This window comes from Hippoglossus hippoglossus, chromosome 9, assembly GCF_009819705.1.
Source record: "Hippoglossus hippoglossus isolate fHipHip1 chromosome 9, fHipHip1.pri, whole genome shotgun sequence".
Lineage (NCBI taxonomy): Eukaryota > Metazoa > Chordata > Actinopteri > Pleuronectiformes > Pleuronectidae > Hippoglossus > Hippoglossus hippoglossus.
In genome coordinates, this window is record NC_047159.1 from 3,106,748 (window position 1) to 3,123,709 (window position 16,962).

The 16,962-nt window shown below is 45.3% G+C and overlaps 1 protein-coding gene across 2 annotated transcripts in view; it reads left to right on the forward strand.

Annotated features, from left to right (window-relative positions):
- The first annotated feature begins 430 nt into the window (after positions 1-430).
- The window catches only part of LOC117768259 (spermatid perinuclear RNA-binding protein-like), a 44,764-nt gene continuing 28,232 nt past the window's right edge, over positions 431-16,962 (forward strand). Inside the window, exon 1 of one of the 2 annotated variants that reach the window (XM_034596477.1) lies at positions 431-677. The gene's annotated coding sequence lies outside the window, so the exon portion shown is untranslated. The remainder of the gene's footprint in view (positions 678-16,962) is intronic. The other variant, XM_034596479.1, reaches the window with a different exon arrangement.

The following is a 16,962-nucleotide window of genomic DNA, read 5'->3' on the forward strand; positions in this document are numbered from 1 at the left end:
GATCTCGATATACGCATACGTTTTTGTGTGATACTGCTGACAAGCAGATAAACAGCATACATAGTATCCTCCTTAATGGAGGTTAAAGTTGTGTTGATAAAGTACAAAACACTCCTACTAACACTCCTAAAGACCAATCCAAAATATTCATCTAACTTTAACAATGCTCAAAGACACTTTACATCTCCTACATCTCATTTAAATAACAGAATGCAAATAGAAGCTAATCATATAACAACAACAATAACAACAACAAAAGAATCAGAGAAAGCTAATAATAATAATAATAATAATAATAATAATAACAGTTTTATTTATATAGCAATTCAGAGACACTTCACATAGTTAAAAAAAAACTACAGTAAAAGTAGACGGAAGATTTTCCGGAGCCGATCATCCTGTCATCAGACGATCTTTGTTTCGCAGCAGCAGCCGCGGTGGTGCGCATGCGCGGCTCAGAGCTCCGGTGCACGGAGCGCAGTGAGCGGCTCAGAGTGACCGGACACCGGAGCCGCCGCCGCCGCCTCAGTCCGCCCCGCGAGCCGCCGACCGGAGAACCACCGAGCCCGGGACGGAAGTAACTTTCTGCGCGAGGACACGAGCGCCCGGAGAACCAGCTCCACCGGGAGGAGGAGGAGCCGCGGAGCCTCCCGCTGCTCGACCCGCCGTCGGTGAAGGTAAGCGGGGAAGAGGCGGGGGACGCGCCGCTGTCCCGGCTCGGCTCGGCTCACTTCAGCTCCGCGTTAGAACACCTGACGTGAACTCACCTCCCGCCGGAGAACGAGCAGAATTACCGGTGAAAGTTTTTTCCTGTTTCTCCTCGTGAGACTCAGGAAGCCCAGGTGACCGTTATCCGAATTAACTTTACATCGTTTTCTGACCAATGGCAGCAGAGCACCTGTCTTCTGTTTCCGGTGGTCACAGGTACAGGTAGGACCACGTGTTATAAACAATACTCGGATAAACAATACTCGGATAAACAATACTCGGATAAACAATACTCGGATAAACAATACTCAGATATACAATACTTACATCGTTGACACTTTGGTTTCACGTTATAATTTAGGAAGTCCACTAAATAATTTGTACGACTTACTTGCGTCCTGTCGTCATCACCTTCCTGAGCTGCGTCTACCCGACATTTGTTGGTTAGTCGACAGACGTGTTGTTCGAAGCGACGGTTGTTTTTCGCTAACTTTTTTGAATAAAGACGAACTTAGGTTCAGCCTCAGTTGGTCCTGATCCGACACTTTGGTCCTTTCCACGCGTGAAAGTCTGAACCGAGCTTCAAGTCTTTGTTTGGTTGTTCACATCCGATCTGGTCAGTTTTGGTTTCACGTTGCGGTGACGTACCCTACGTCCCGTTGTCCTCCCCTTCGTGAGCTGTGTCTTACCTATGCTTCACTTATATTGATATATTAATGCTTGTCTGTCCAATATGTCGGGGCCTGTGAGACGCTGGCGGCCTGTCCAGGGTCTCTCTCTGGCCTAGTGTCTTCTGGGATTGGCTGCACCCCCCCCTGTGAGCCTGAAAGGATGAGCAGTATAGATAATGGATGGTGTCACAGACTCCCCCCCCCCCCCCCCCCCCCCCCCCCCAAACCAAACTGCTCTGTGGATGACAGCTAAACGAGGGAAGGTCTTTGTGTTTGGCTCGGCTCTGATCAACCTGCTCCTTCATTTGCATTGTGCCACGTTTTCCTGACCCTGTACCTCCCCAGGTCGGCTTTCAGCCGGGGGCCCGGTGTGCTCGGTAAGCAGAGCGAGCACCGGCCCCGGAGCAGGTGGCTCCTCAGAGCCGGAGGAATGTAAATAGAAACGGTAACCGGAGCCCGACGTTCATGCCCCGGTCGCCTCGGGCCTCGGCTGCAGCTAAGTGTTGACGGGGATGCAGTGGCAGCTCCTGCAAATGAGCCTCAAGTGCGTACGTGACATTTTGTTTTTCAATTAGAGTCGTCCGGCCCTGTGTGTAAGGAATACACTCATGTTTTCTTAGCAGTAAATCGTCAGTGCGGACACTGGCGGGGGGTGGGACCCGTGTGGGCAGGGTAACGTCGGCTCAGCACAAGCTCAGTGTGTCTCTGCTGAGTTTAAAAATCTGACAAGAGTCCGACCACAACTCAACTGACAGCTGCTGCCGGGCCAAGAACATGTCAAGTGTGGTCGTCAGGCTGTGATACCTCCTCTTCAAACATGCAGGTATATACATGTGTACACGTGAGTAAAGGCAAAGGCGACTAACTGTACATCGCAGAGAACCACTGACAACTCTATTTGAAGTTTGTCCGGATAAAATGGGGATATAAGTTCAACCCTAGACTGTAAATAAAGATGGACGACACATCTCCACTTCCCACCACTATGCAGAAATGAAGCCAAAATAACGCCGATGATGTTATTTAGAGCCAGAGGCTTGTGATCGTGGTATCGAGGTTCTGCTGATCCACCCGCTTGACCGACTGCGAGTCAGTCTCAGCTGTCAATCGCGACGATTTATCCCGTTTCTTTAAATCATCAAGTTACTTCAGATCAGAAACATCCACATTTAGAACTGCCTAAATGGCACAAGCCATCTTTTGAGAAAGCAATATTTGAGGTGTACTGTCGCATCCCACGGAGGGCAGGTGTATGACCTATACTGTAGCCAGCCACTAGGGGGCGATCAAGATTAATTAGCTTTCCTATTTGGGAGCTGTCATGTTGTCCATCTTGTCCATTTATGATTTTGACTCAAGACGCAGAGAAGGTCGTTGTTGTTGTTGATTTAGATTTGTTCTTGTTTGTGTTGGGGGGGTGACAGATGTTTTCCAGCTGTGAGAGGTGGAAACAAAGACAGGTGGACAATGAAAACTTAATTTCATCACCACATTATAATCACCTGTATCTGAACGAGGCCCAGGATTGATTTGTAGTATTGATCCGGCGATTAGAAGCTCTAAGGTCATTGTTTAGTGAAGAGTTGCGTCAGCTTCATTGTTGTAACTGTAGATTCAACAATTAGAGCCAAAGTTTTCTGGTCTCTGTCCGAATTTTCATAACTAAACGTGTCAATGTGACATAAGGAGACTCTCTTCTACCTCCACGTCCGTCCTCCTGCTCAGAAAGACATTGTCCTGTTTCCTGTGTGCTCTCCTCCATGTTTGTTTGTGTTGCTGTCGTGCACATTCCCTGCCTGCGTTCGCGTTGTGTTGTAGAACACAAAGATTCATCCAAACAACCAAGAATATTACCAGATATTAACAGATTTTCCAGCATTTTTGCTTGAGTATTTGTTAAAAAAATGATTTGATCGGCTGGTGCCTCTGTTGCTGGTTGTTGTTGGTGAGTGGGTCGATCTGTACAACAAAAAAAACTTTAAAATGCAAACTTCTTAATCCACCTGATTCCTGTGGAGAGTTTCAGAATATATAGATGATATGAATTCTGCTTCCGCTGCAGGAATTTGTCATATTTAACGATACAATAACCGGGGGTTTTAGTTCCCCATCATCCTGAATGTGTTTTCAGAGACTCTCCGTGCTGAAAAGACAGAAAATATATGGAGAAGCTCTGAAAACACGTTTCGCCGTCATGAAAATTGAAGAATAACGACGGGGAATATCCAACACCCTGAGACACACTCACTTTGTGGAGATGGCTGTGCCGTGATGCTGCTGAGAGTCAAATCAAAAGCACGGCACCGCAGCCGTCACTGCACAGACTGCAGAGCCACGAATCATCCACGGCAGCTGGATCTTCATTTAGAAACAAAACACTGCGATGATGCTCCGGAGCCGCTCGTCACAGCAGACAGGCTCCACTGAAACGCTACGACAACACAACGACACAAGAAGCAGACGCACAAAACCAGACCATTATTATTTAAGACGACCACTCCGCAGACGAACGTCACTGACTGCACGGCCAGAGGTGATGATGTTCATCCTCTGGGGACAATGACTGTTGATTGTTGATAGACACCGACAGATTTATCGGTAGGCTGATAAAATCTGCCTTTTACAGACATATTTATATTTTAATATCGGCCGATGTTGGATAAACGGATGGATGAATTTCTACCAGCAGCAGCAGTCGGCCACATCACTGCACAATATTAACCCATATGATATTGTACTCACATTATTTATGGATTGGTATTATTTATGGATGACTACATCAGCATATTGTTTACTCATCCTGCTGCCAACTGACCATCGAGCTCCTGCTCCTGCTGCTCCTCTCCAGTGCAACTGAACGGGTGTGTTGAGGTAACACAGTGAAACCTGAGCAGAAGGTTCCCGCTGCCATCAGCTCCATCTTCTCTCGTTTCAGCTCGTCCCAAAGAGCCTAAAGAGCTCAACTCACCCGGCTCCATATAAACCTCAGAAAGCTTCCCTGATGAAGACAGAAGAGAGGGATTGTGATCTGAAGCGTCCATCTCTCTCTGACTTTGCCAGGCTGAAATAAAAACCTCATCATCCGGGGACATGAGAGTCCCAGAGGACGTCTCTTCTCCTGAGCCGTTTGATGTGCTCTGAAAACAGAAAAGCCTGCAGCACTCTGGATGGTTGAATTGCGGTCGCTGCCAGTCGACTGCTTCTGCCAGAACCAGGACTCATTTAGCAAACACAGACAAAACCATGAGCTCAAATGTTACATTGACTGTTTCAGACGCGTTCGGGGAACATGAATTAACACAGAGCACATTTGAATTCTTGTACGCGTGTTCCTCCCTGAACTGTTTGACTAACTTTTCATTTAATTAAAACAAAATACTCCTTAATGGTGTTAAACCGAGTTAATTATAAGAATAAATCCCCAGAGATGGAGGTTCCAACTTGTTTCAAATGTTGATCTCATTTAAAAAGCAGTAAAAAGTAAAAGGATAGTGTTAATATTGAGGGAGGATGTCCCGCACTTATTATTTAGGACTCCGGACTCCAAAGTACTTAGTAGTACTTGTACTTATCCTCTAAAAATTCTGGAAGCATCAGCACAAAATTCAGGAGCATCACTTCAGTCCACATAAAACATCTTTTATATCTCAACTGTAGGAGCGATAAATGCTTTGGCAATAAACACAAATAAATAAGTATATGCTGGTTTATTTTAAAGGAAGCATTCAGCGCGTTTCTCCTTCGTGTCAGTTTGGTTCGGTTCGGCTCCAGCTGCTGACAGAGGTTTATCGATCCCTCCTGAGGAGCATCTGTATCTTTCATTAAGATCCAATCAGAGTAGGTAACAGGATTTTGTGAATCTCTGAAGACCCTTGTCCTCCTCAGAGACTCACTAACAATCCATGGGATCCTCTAAACGGTGATGTCATGTTTCAAAGGAATTACAGGGTCATAATCTACTTGGCTCAGTTTTAATCTACCTAGTCAGATCTTAATCTACCTGGACGGGGTTTAAACTACTTGGGAGAGTCTTAATCTACCCGATCAGGTCCTAATCTACCTGGACCTACCTGATGTATCTGGACAGGTCACGCAAGTAGAGAGTAGAGAACCTGCCTCATCCCGTTGTCCTGCTTCACGTGTGTTTCATTTTTTAAGTTTGTGGTTGAGTCAGTGCATCCAACAAGATCCTTTCTTTCAAGTATCTCACAAAGTATCTCTCCAAGAACAAGTCTTTACCTCTTTCATCAAGAGATCCCCTGCTGCTCTCTCACCTGGATCGTCCTCGTCAGACCTTTGAGACGGCGGCGGCGGCACAGGAGGGTCTGATTGATCTTTTGAAAGTGAATCAATAGTTTGTTTTATTGCCACCAAACAGCCAAGTGAGAGCGATTGTACTTAACCAACCTCCAGTCGTGAACTGATTAATTCTTTAACTTGCGTTATCCACTTAATGAGTAGGTCTTGGGCGTCTTGAAGATTGATCTTGATATGAGATCACGTCAGATCGCCCACGTCCAAGAACGAACTGAACGAGGCGGTAAAACCAACACGCTGAGATGAACGAGGTGGAAACGCTCAGTCATAAAGGAGCTGCGGAGCCGGTGATAATTCTCCGAGTGACCTCTCTCACATTACACATTTCACATGGGTCCATTTGTAATCTAGAAACATTGATTGTTGCAGCTTTAAGAGTCGGCAGCTACAGGCACACAGGGGCAAGAGTTTCTACCGCCTTAATGTTCTCTTTCAATAATAAATGAAGACGTGTTGCAGCTCAGGTCATTTGTTTTGAACTCGGTTTGTGCTGATCCTGCATCCACTAAGCACACGGACACACCGTGCAGTCTATTAAGTTTGAGCTTTTACAGTTTCAGGTGCTGCTGCCTGATCAGTGCAGCGAGTTATGGATCAAGGTCTGTTTATGATGCTTTTATTGTTCAGTGAAAACGTGTAAAAACATAACATAAAAAAACATTTACTGGAAGATTCAAAGCAGATGAGATTGTCGGGCCGAGGCTCCTGCAGCAGTGACTGAAGAGAGAAAACCATCTGAATGCAATTTTATCGAGAGGAAGACAGGAAATAACAGATCAACAGGAAGATGATCGAGACGTGTTCGTGTTCAGATTGATCATTTGAATTTGTGTTATTACTGCGTTAACACCCAGAGGAAAGAAATACAGATGAGCATCATATTTCTCTTTTAACATTTCTGTAATGTGACGGTGGTTTTTGGAGTTTAAACCTCGAGTCGGTGCATCTCAGGATGAAGCCGTGAGTTCGGTTCAGTAACTCTTTAGTTTCTCAGAAACAGGCTGTTTTCCCTCGTCATTCCCCGCGGGGACGATCGGGTCCGCGCCATTGTTGTCGGGCGCCGTCGCTCCCCTTAAGATCTCCAGACACGTCTTTCAAGTACTGCTCGGCTCGTGGACGACGAGCGCAGCATGTTCGAGGCCACGGAGAAGCAGAACACTTTGCCAGCACTTTCACAGAAACTGAAATGTTCACATGTGGCGTTTCAGCTGTGGCGGCATGAAAGGACGTCGTCACATCCTCCCCTGAGCAGACACATTCAGCCGCCTCCCCCAGGTGACGGGTTTCAGGGTTCGACGGATATTTCGAGTCAAATGTTGTGCGCTGTCAATTTCTTCCTGAAACACAACATGATGAAACTTGCTCTGAACTCTCCCCGACACGCGTTTCACTTTTATCATCTCCCTGCTCAGCAACATGCACATGTCAATGTGTCAGGGTTGTTCCTCACTGATGAGCAGATTCTCGGGACTCTAACTTAAAGAGCAGCGCTCCTGAGGAGAATCTGACTGCCCTGATGTCAGTGGTGAGTTTTAGCTTCGCACTATTTCAGATAAAACACAAGACAATACACTTTTTTAAAGTTTTATACCAGCATGGGGTGATTTAGACACAATTTTATTTTGTAATTATTGCTATGGATTGTCCCCCGCGACCTCCACACTGACACGTTTTACTTTTAAAACTTCCCTGTTGCTACGGTTACACCCGACATCCACACCAACCCCAACTCTGATCTGATATTTGCGTTTGATAATTGTTGATTTAATATCAACACGCTGCAACAACAGCTGTAAACTACTTCATTTGACAGCTTATTTTTCACCAGCTCCCGGATCCAAACGCTGGAAGCCTTCGAAACTATAATCATTATAAGCTTAAATTATTGATGGGACATGAATGAAAGTTTAATTAGAGAATACGACACGTGAAATTGAAGTGACACAATCAGCTGGAGGGAAGATGAATCACTCTGTGAGCTGCTGGAATTACAAGAAACACTGAGGCCACTTATGGTCTGCTTTCTTTTTTCCCCCGATACTTGAATCAGCACTGAAACTGATAATTAGGGACATAGAAATCAGTCCTCTGAATAGGTTTGATCTTTTTTCATCAGTATCACTTCGTCCTTCCACCAAGTTTCATCCTGTTGAGCAGTTTTAGCGTAATCCTGCTGACGAACGAGTCCACCGGGGTGAAAACATAACCTCCAAAGCAGAGGTCATAAGGAAGGTGGATGTTTCATATAAATGGCCAAAAGAAAAGGTGAGACTTGACACATTTTCATTTTCTCATGGTGAATATTGTTCACATATCTCAACCCTCGTGTGAGAATTGATTGTTTTCCGCTCTTGGTCCCGAATGGATTTAATTCCAGCTCTTTACTACGCATCACACGGTCATAAATTCTGCGTCGTATCTCCCGTCGGCTGCTGTGAAGAAGATTTGCCTCGTCCTCTGGCTTCTGTCTTCCATCTTCTGCCTTGTTGAGTCACGTCATCAAAATGACTTGTTGTCGGTGAGCGGTGGGATATAAACAACGTAGAAAGTCAACAGTGAGGGGCAAGGGGGGGGGGGACGGTTGCTTTAAGCACCAGCAGGATTACTGGGAAGCTGCATGTGAGCTGTGAGTGTGATGAGGTGGAGTTCAGGAAGAGCTGCACTAATGAAATCCATTAGCAGACTGGGCAAAAAATAATCCTGCGGCTTCACCTGAGCTCAGTGGAGTCGGTGAATTGCGTCATGACAACACAAAAGCTGCCCGGGGTCGGAGCTGACGAGATAAAAGCGTGACCGTCTTTGTTCCGGTGGCTCAGTCGCAGCATCTTCCATCCGCACGCAGCTGCGTCTGAAAACACTGTGCACTCCTCAACAGGTTCGCTCGTCAACGTGAGGGAGTGAGAGCAGCACAAGGAAACGCTGAACGATCAACGTGCGGCGCAAAGCTCCACAATGAAATAAGACTGTGCCCATTGGAAACAGCAAAAAAGAAAATCAGTATGTTTTGGCCGTTGTTGATCTTGTTTTTGGCGGCGACAACTTAATCAATGTGTGGGAAAATTGATAGTGTTGAAAGTAGGGTTGCCACGGTAGTTTGTCTAATCGGTGGTTCGCTGTGTTCAAGCACAAGCGGATTACTTGATGTTCCCATCGGCCCTTTTAGAAAACTCATTTGGTTCATTTTTTTGCGTATCAGTGGTCATGTTCAGTTCATCAGAACAGAAACATTCGAGTTATCATTAGACGAGAGGAGGGATCTGGGCTGTCGAGGAGGATTTGGTGTCAAACATCATCTGCTTTGATGATGCCAAGTTATTTTTCTGTGTCAGGGCAGTTCAATCGAGAGACGTTGTGTCGACTCGTGAACGTTGAACTTCGGGGGGGTTTGTGTGTGTCCACTGACAACATCAAAGCTTTTTGAGATGAGTCCATTGTCTGTGTGAAGTGAAAGGAGCTCAGAAAGCTCGTTGAGCCATTCGTAGCTTTACTTCCAATAAACACATCATCTTAGCTGATGTGTTTTTTCGTGGTTTTCGACGCCGCATTTGGATTCTTCCGCTGAATTTTCTCTTATAGTCGAAGACATCATAAACGAAATGTGAAAGCAACAAACAGGGCTTTGAACTGGATATATAGGCACAGCAGGTTGAGGCTTCTGGAGTGCCCCCTGCTGGCTGGCTGCAGTATAAGTCATGAACCCTGCCTCCTCCATGTAAGTGGATGGGGCAAGGCACGGAAATAAAAGGTCAAAGTACACATTTTTATCAAAGTTGGTTTGTATAATTTTAGGTAGTTCTTATCTCTTATGTTTTTGATAGGCTGGGTTGAATTAGGTGTTTGATGATTTTAGAAAATGGGGTGAAACATCATCATGGACAACTGAGACCATTAACCCACATATGATTGTGTTGAATCTTCCTCATCCTGTCAAAGAACAGAACTGCAAGTTAAAAGTTCTTCTCACCCAGGGGAGCTTTATCATTATTTCCACGTTTTGATGCCAAATCATTTGCAAAGTTTAAAACGCCAGGTTGGCATCAACATTTATTTTAGAGTAGACGGGACCCAGAGTTGGGAGAATGAATATTTTATAGCGAGTCAGCTTCCAATCATCCATATTTCAGAAGTTAAAGACAGAAGCTGCCTGTGAAACCACAGCGAGTGCAGGCTGCCGCCTCTGTGGGTCTTGCTGCTCCGAACTTTGAACGTGGGTTTAGAGGAGCAGCTCCCAGCGTCGGTTGATAGCTCAGGTGAGGCGGCAGCAGGTTTGCCGGAGAACTGCGAGGTGAAACGTCTGGTGCTGGGATAGCTCTCTCCCTGGCTGCAGATTGTATTGAGGTGAATGCGTGTGTTGAATTGGCCTCGGCCCATGAAAGCTGCTTGGACTAATGCCCGATACTACGCCCCTGGATATTATAATTAGCTTCCTACACTGGGACTTCTTCAGGGTTCACACAGGGCTACCAGGCAAGTCTGGGAAAGGAATTTCATTCTCTCCCCGTCCTGAAAAATGCATGAAACTGTACAAAAAGTCCAATGTGAGATAGTAAAAAAAAAGATAAACTGAATAGGAATAAGGTAAAAACATATTTTAAAATAACAAATACTGTGTCCTCCTTCTCAATAGGGCCACTTCTCTACTATCACAGCTATATGTATTTTTTCGACATTATGATTTATTGTGATTATTGTTCACTTTCTGCCGTTCTCCTCCTCAAATGTCTCGTAGAAATGAAAACCTCCGACACTGTAACAAGCAGCAGGTCTTCACCCACTCAGGGATTTACCCCAAATCTAAAACCCTCCACCCGTCGCAGAGCCGTCGTCTGGAAATGGAAACGTGTTGGACCCGGTTCGGTCGACTCTGAGCTCCCTGTCTGCTGAGCTCTGAGTGGTCTGTCGTGCTCGACCACATGATGCCTCCATTACCTGGCTGAGAGACCGACACTGTCCTCATGTCACTCACACACACACACGTACACCACCTGCTGCTTGTACACACCGCGGGCGACTCGCCTCACGTGTCGCTCCGTGCTGATTGGCTGTGGCAAGTGCAAGAAGCTGAAATTGCTTCCAGGAGGTGATCTGCAGCTGCACAGATATTAAAGCCTCCTCGCTGCCTCGTTGGTTGTTAAGTCCGTGAGTGAGATTTCCTGATCGTCCCCATTGGAGGTTTTATTATTGTATTTATTATCAGCCGCATTAGCCTGAAACAGCCGACGGCACATTGATAATACAGGTGAACCTTCTGCAGCGGGTTTCGCCGGTCGCTCTTAAAGATGTGAACAGACGTCTGTTTCATGTTCTGTTTGTTTTTACAGGGACAACGTGAAACCAACAAATAAGTAACTGGATCAATTTAGAACACAAACCCTAAAAAAAAACAACGTATTTGTTGGCTGGACGGGCAACGGTTCAAATGTTGAATGTAAATTTACCGTATTTATAAGAGCTTCTCTAGTCCTATCAATGTGCTCTACACTACAAGTTACATTCACACATTCACACACACACACATTCATTCAGTGCTTACACTTCCTCTAGCACACATCTTCACACACTGACACAACAACCATTCGGTTCCCTTCAGGCATGCGGACGGGAGGAGGTTGTAGTTGAGATGAAGTTAAACAGGAGAGGACTTGATGGACTGGGACTTTCTCACCGTCGGCCAACATCCGCACTTTATACAACACCGACACACGCTTGTAAACAGAAACACGCCCACTCGCGTGGAAGTTTAAACTTAATCTGCTGCGTATATCAAACTTTCCAGGGCAGAGCTGAAAGTGCTTCACTAACAATATAAGGACAATAAAGAGGATAGTACGGCAAGCAATAAAAATGCAAGGCAAGCTGGTTTGTGTTTGTGTGGGACTGGAATAATTTAGCAGGTGTGAAGGAAGCAGCAGCGCACTCAGCTCTCTGCTCTCGCTCTTAGTTTTCCGGGCAGAGATCCTCCTGTGAGTGGAGACTCGGGCGGGTTCACGGGAGAGACGCAGCGGCCGCGGGTCACAACTCACAGATGGACTCCATTTTAATTTATTTCTGTTCAAGTCTTTGCCTTTAATTCACCGGCTGACCGGGAGAGTTGGGGTTTTACATTTATATTTATATTAGTTTACCTTTAAGCCTCACAGCAGGGTGCGGTTCGAAATGTGACACCAGCGGATCACTTGTCTTGTTCCTGTATAAACATGAAAGTGTCGATGTCACTCATCGGTTTGTGAGCTGCGTTTTTGAAGCCTCGAGTTTTGCATTTTGTCCAGCGCCATCTTGTTTCCTTTGAATCCTTAAGTAACCGTGTTTGGAAGAGTAGGGGGTGGAGCCTGGGAGAGCTCGCGGAAACTACACGCCCACCTACACCTGCACTCATTGGACGGTACTAGCTGTCAATCACACTGTATCCACGCCCCCAATGCATACAGTGCTCTATCATCTATTTGACTCAAAATGGGCCGTCATTTATTCATCATTGAGTGTGAACATGAACGTGTCCTGGTACCTAACGACTTTATAACCAAACAAATAGTTCGCATTGTGTCATAAGAGCCTGTAAATCCTTTCTATTCACACTTGATGTCGTTCCTGTGCCAAATATTTCTGTCACCATTTTTCTGGCTCTGCACGAACGACCACATCCTCATTTTTTAATCCCACCGACAAAGCTGTAAATTGACTCAGCTGTTTGCTTTTTTTCCAACGGGGGAAACAGCTGTAATTTAGCACAACAACGTTTTGAAAAGACTGAAACATCTGTGGAGAACATGAAACCATGCACCACTTCAGTGACCGGCCGATAGACAATGCAGTGAATGGTTTCCAACTTCCTTTTACCTCCAGAAAACTAACTCAGAAAAAATTTATAAAAGACGTAAAAGTGCAAATACACACATTGTTTATTATTGACGGGGTTTAGTTGTGTTGACATCTTTTAGATTTTGTGTTGTTCGTCGTTGGGAGCTGAAGCCACCGGGGTTTTAGCTTTAAACTGATTTCCTAATTTTAGATCTCACAACAAAGCATTACATGGTATTCCACAGGCTCTCCCACACACACACACAAATGCGCACACACACACACACGCACCAACACACACACACACACACACACTCACACACGCACACACTCTGCTGCTGCTTTTAGCACCAGACGGGGACGAGAGTGTTGTGCTTACTTGAATATTTTCGGGGCCACAGCACTGATCCATTAATGCATTAATAAAAGAACTAATCCTCCACTGAAAAAATAAAAAAAGCTGCTGTTTCATAACAAAGCAGCTGCGTTGTCTCGGCCCTCTGCGTGGGCGTCGCTCAGCTTGGTTTTATAAACTCGCCTCGGGGCCCGCCCAAACCTTTACCTCCGCCGCAGCCCGCTCCAGAGGCCCCCCCACTGCAGGTGAATGCAGATCGGCGGCTCGGTCTGATGGTTCACCAGGCGGCGGCGGCGGAGACGCCCTGGCACAGAACCATCACCGGGTGGAATCGTGCCACGCGGCGCCAGCCAAAAGCTTTATGTTGAGATTTGGCAGTTTGTCTCTCATCCTCCGCTCCCACAGAAGTGTTTGTTTACGAAAACCAAAAAGATTAAAATAATTCAATTATACACTTTTTCTATTTCCTGCTTTAAACCCTCTGTGCCTCAGTGGGCGCCGCTTGAATCTTAATTTGCTGCCTCTGTCGAGTCAGAACACACGTTACACAACTCACTCTCACTCCTTTTAAATCCACAAATCATAAAAAAAAAAGATGCTTGTCATGACGTCGGATCTTGTTGGGTGCTGCATGTTGGATTATCCCGGGGTCTAAACTTCAATAATCTCAGTTTTCAGGTAATTGAAAACGTCCTAAATTCATTCAAACAGTAAGGTCTTAACTATAAACACTATCCCCTCTGGATCTATTGAATCTAACTGTGGTTTCATTGAGGGACTGTTGGGCCTTGGCGGAGGTGTTCACTCTTCAGCTCCGTCTGCTTCACCTGTGATTCACCTGCGACCTCTGATCTGGTTTCTCATCTAAAGCCGAACATGTAGAAAATCCGCAGCTGCCTGAGACTCGGGGTAACAGCTTCTTACTGAAGACTGTTACATCAGCTCTCCTCAGCAGGAACCAGCGAGACCAGAGTGTTAATTAGTATTCTGACATATTTTTGATTATATTTCACACGTTATTTTCACTTACATCGACCATGTGGGCTTTTCTCCCTCAAGAAAATTCACATCTTCCTGTCACACGTTGTGACTCTCCTCTGTGGTTGTAATTTAATTCGACACCTCTTCGTCTGCTCTTTCTTTTATCCGGTTGACACAGCGCTGACCCCTTGACCTCTTTTTTTTTTTTTCTAATGCTGCTTGACTTGCAAATGATGTAAGAACTTAAGCTTCGGTTTTCATCTTTAGATAGTCGCTGGAATATATAGAATTAAATGTACAGTAGAATTCACTATTATTTGGCTTTCTAGCTTCAGACAGATGAGTTCAGTCCTGGCTCAGGTTGATCATCGTTTCCTCCTCGTCTCCTGCTCACGATGGGGCTTTAAAATCTGAGCATATCGGGAGATTACTTTGGTATTTATAAGGTAAACAACGTCTCTTTAAGCAGCTGCCTTCCTGCCAGCTGTGACTCGCTTGTATCACGTTTGCAGTCGGTTTTATTGGCTCTGCAGCAGAGTCGGACATCTCCTGGCTCTGTAGCAGGAGATCGCAGAGAATTTGTGCAGCCGATGAAATATGTTCTCAGCTGTGAGGAGTCGTAATGTTCAGGGTTACAGTCCCTGCGACAGAAATGCATCACAACCTGGCTCTGCAGTGCCGGTGTGAACGAGCACACAGGCGGCCGGTGAAAAGCGAAAGAGAGAGAACAGGCCATTGAGGCTCAGGACAAACAATGTTCCTGGAACTATTGAAAGATGTAGATCAGATGATCCGAGACGACAAACCTGCAGTGTCCCCCCAAAAGAGTTGTGAGTTTGAGCTCCACAATTTTTGGGAAACGCTGCTGGAGCAGTTAGTTTCATCTGCTAATGTAAAGAAGATGTCACTACCTGGAAGAATATCAACTCACATGCTACCCGATTTGAAAGGTTTGATCTGACTCATTCCTTTTCAATGTTTTTTTTAGATTGAGTTATTGAGTATTTGCGCTTTTCACACCTAATTCCTCTGCTCAGACACATTCATGTCTGCAGACCAGGTAGATGCAGCCCCTTGTAGGTGAGGACGACACGACGTACATGTCGTACAGAATTCTTTAGTGCACTCCCTAAATGACAATGTGAAATCAAAGCTAACCAGGTCAAATGTGAACAGTGTGACCTTTTGTGACCTTTTATGACCTTTTATGACCTTTGTTCAGACTCTCAGGTGTGAAAAACGTCCAGAGTTTAATTTCAAAACACAAAAAGTTAGAAAATGTTAGATCCCTGCAGTTGGATTATTATCAGCGTGTTGTTGTCAGATCAAATGTTTGTCAGACAAACCTTTGTATGTTGTTCCACTTCCCCTCCATGCCCTGTACAAGCCCACAGGACTGCAGAGAGCATTATTTGAAGTCTTGTGTGAACATAAAAGCTCGGTCGTAAAAAGTTCCCCACAGTGAAAACGAGCAAAAATAAACACGGCCCTAAAATAAAAAAACCCTCCCCGGGTTCATCTAACCTTCGTCAAAATGGAGGATGGGCACGGCAGCGGCTGGAGGTGGCATTAGGGAGAGAGCACCTGAAGAGGAGGTGGTTTGGAGCAGAATGCCGCAGCCATTTGTGAGATGATTACTGTTCGGGCTGCATCACAGCAGCTGGAGTGGCTGCAGATTCAGTCTGACCTTTGCTTCTGCTCGTGTTACAGTCCCACTGGAAATGGAACAAATGGACATTTTGTACCTTGATGCAAACAACAATCGAGTTTGTCGGTGTAAATTTTTGTACATCTGAGTTTTGCTTTGTTTACCTGAAAGCATCACTCTCTGTTTCAACACAGACTCCTCCATGCGTCGGCCTCCAGCCCGCTGCGCTCCTCACTGCTCCTGCAGAGGTTTGCTTCCTTTCAAGGATTCATTCTGCAGAACACGATCTCCAACAGCAATGGGATAAAGTTACAAAAAATCTATAAATGAAAAAGAAAATGTTAAGAACACCCATTTCACGTATTATCATATAAAATACATTGAGTAAATGTACTTTATTAAATATTCATTACAATGTAGATTGAATGGAACCTGAGTTTGCACAGTGCAGCTGTGTCGGAGCAGATTCAATTATAAAACATATAATTTATAATGTGTCCTCAAGGTGGCGCAATGATTATGACTGAATATTGTCCATAGACTGTGAAGACAGACGAAATCGACACCTACGATGCTAAACATTGAAACGCTCAGGTTAGGATGTCACGGTCGTGTTGGCATCGGTGTCGAAAAGATTCAGTTGAATTAAATATCTCCTCATCTCATTTGAGATCCGTCCCCGGGGGTTGACGCTCATCCCACCTCGCTCCGCTTCACGGGGAGTTTGTTCCGGTCTCGGTCCACTTCAGTTATAAATAACCAGCCCACTGTTGTTCTCACGTCGTGTTCGAGCACAACGAGCTCTGATGAACCTCGTCTCACGTCTTGGGCTGGAGTTTAGTGAAGCTAATTGTTGTTTTTCCTTCTCGCTGAAGATCTGAGGTTGGATTGTTTCCTTTTCAGTAATCGTCTCATAATGTGGGCGTTGTTAAGCCCTTTGAGACCAACTGTGATTAGAGCCTATGCAAATAAACTTAACTCCTAGCGAGTAAATGCACCCAGTGTTTGTATCCTTCACTTCGTTTCTGCAAAGCGTGTGTCGGGTCTGTTTTTATTTTGGAGAGAACATAAAGGCTTCTTGTTTCTGTGTTCTCACTTTCTTTCAGTTTTTGTATCGGGATCGTCTCTTTGTCACATGCTGAGCTCACCATCTGCCACTGCTGCAGCACCGTCAACGTCCTCAGAAAGTCATTGCTGTATTCTTAATTATCTTCGTTTAATCACCTCCCCTCTTCAGGGAGATGGAAGGTTATTATAAAACGAGCCCACATGGGGGATTTATTAAAACTGCAGTGGAATATTGTGCAGCGGTGCACAGAGAGGAGGATGGTACTGTAGGTGCTGTTGTCCTTGTACCATGTGCTCCAGTTAATTAAGTGCTTTTTGTGCTTTTCTTTGCTGAAATGGTCGGTGAATTCCTTCAGTCTGCTCTCTGCTCTTAAGTGTTATGAATACCTTTCTTTTTCAGCTCTTTTCCCCTGGTT